This window comes from Delphinus delphis, chromosome 16 (assembly GCF_949987515.2).
Source record: "Delphinus delphis chromosome 16, mDelDel1.2, whole genome shotgun sequence".
Taxonomy (NCBI): Eukaryota; Metazoa; Chordata; class Mammalia; order Artiodactyla; family Delphinidae; genus Delphinus; species Delphinus delphis.
The window spans coordinates 58112913-58114720 of record NC_082698.1 but is presented as its reverse complement, the minus strand read 5'-3'; positions in this window follow the sequence as shown (position 1 = coordinate 58114720).

The following is a 1808-nucleotide window of genomic DNA, read 5'->3' as shown; positions in this document are numbered from 1 at the left end:
CAGGGAACTAAGATCCTGCAAGCCACATGGTAAGACCAAAAATTACAAAATAAAAACTACAGAAATCTGTTGTGTTTCTGTTCACTAATAATGAGCAATCAGAAAGAGAAATTAAGAAAACAATCCCATTTACAATTGCATCAAAAAGAATAAAATACCTAGGAAAAAATATAAGGAGATGAAAGACCTGTAAGCTATAAACTATAAGACATTGATGAAAGGAATTGAAGAAGACACAAATAAATGGAAACGACATTCCATAGTCATGGGCTGAAACAATTAGTTTATTTATTTATTTATTTTATTTTACTTATTTTTGGCTATGTTGGGTCTTCGTTGCTGTGTGCGAGCTTTCTCTAGTTTCGGTGAGCAGGGGCTACTCTTTGTTGCCGTGCACAGGCTTCTCATTGTGGTGGCTTCTCTTGTTGCAGAGCATGGGCTCTAGGTGCATGGGCTTCAGTAGTTGTGGCACACAGGCTTAGTTGTTCTGCAGCATGTGGGATCTTCCTGGACCAGGGCTTGAACCCATGTCCCCTGCATTGGCAGGCAGATTCTTAACCTCTGCACCACCAGGGAAGCCCAATTAGTATTGTTAAATTATCTGTACTACCAAAGCAATCTACAGATTCAATACAATCCGTATCAAAATTCCAATGGCATTTTTCACAGAGCCAGCACAAACAATTCTAAAATGTGTATGGAGCCACATAAGACCCCAAAAGGCCAGAACAACCTTGAGAAAGAAGAACAAAGCTGGAGGTATCACACTCCCTGATTTCAAACCATGTTCAAAGCTATAGCAAACAAAACAGTATGGTATTGGCGTTTTAAAAAAACCCACATAGATCAATGTAACATAATAGCCCAGAAATAAACACATACATATTATGGTCAATTAATTTACAAGAAAGGAGCCAAGAATATACAATGGGGAAAGGACAGTCTCTTTCAAGAAATGAAAACCAGACAGCCACATGAAAAGAATGAAACCAGACCACTGTCTTATTACACCATGCACAAAAATTATCTCAAAATGTATTAAAGGCTTGAATATAAGACCAGAAACCATAAAACTACTAGAGGAAAACAGGCAATAAGCTCCTTGACATTGTCTTGGTGCTGATTTTTTTTTGGACTTGACACTAAAAGCAAAAGCAACAAAAGCAAAAATCAACAAGTGAGACCACATCAAAATAAAAAGCTTCTGAACAGCAAAGGAAACCACCAGTGAAATGAAAAGGCAACCTACTAAATGGAGGAAAATATTTGCAAATCATGTATCTGATAAGGGGTTAATATCCAAAATATATGAAGAACTCATACAACTCAATAGCAAAAAAACAAACAATCTAATGTTTTAAATGGGAAGAGGATCTGAAGAGACATTTTTCCAAAGAAGACATAGAGATGGCCAATAGGAGAATATGTTCAACATCCCTAATCATCAGGAAAATGCAAATCAAAACCTAATGAGATATCATCTCATACCTGTTAGAATGACTATTGCCAAAAAGACAAGAAAAAAAGATGTGTTGGCAAGGATGTGGAGAAAAGGGAACTCTTGTGCACTATTGGTGGGAATGTAAATTGGTGCAGCCACTATAGAAAACAGTATGGAGTTTCCTCAAAAAGTAAAAAAATAGGCTTACCATATTAACCACCTGGGTACTTATCCAGTTGGGAGGTCAGGAAGGGGAGCTCTCACACATGTACCACTCAAGTCAACACACATCCCAACAGGAAGAGATGGACCTTTCATCTCCAGGAGGAAGTGACACTACTCTACTACTGCTGGCATGATGAAGAAA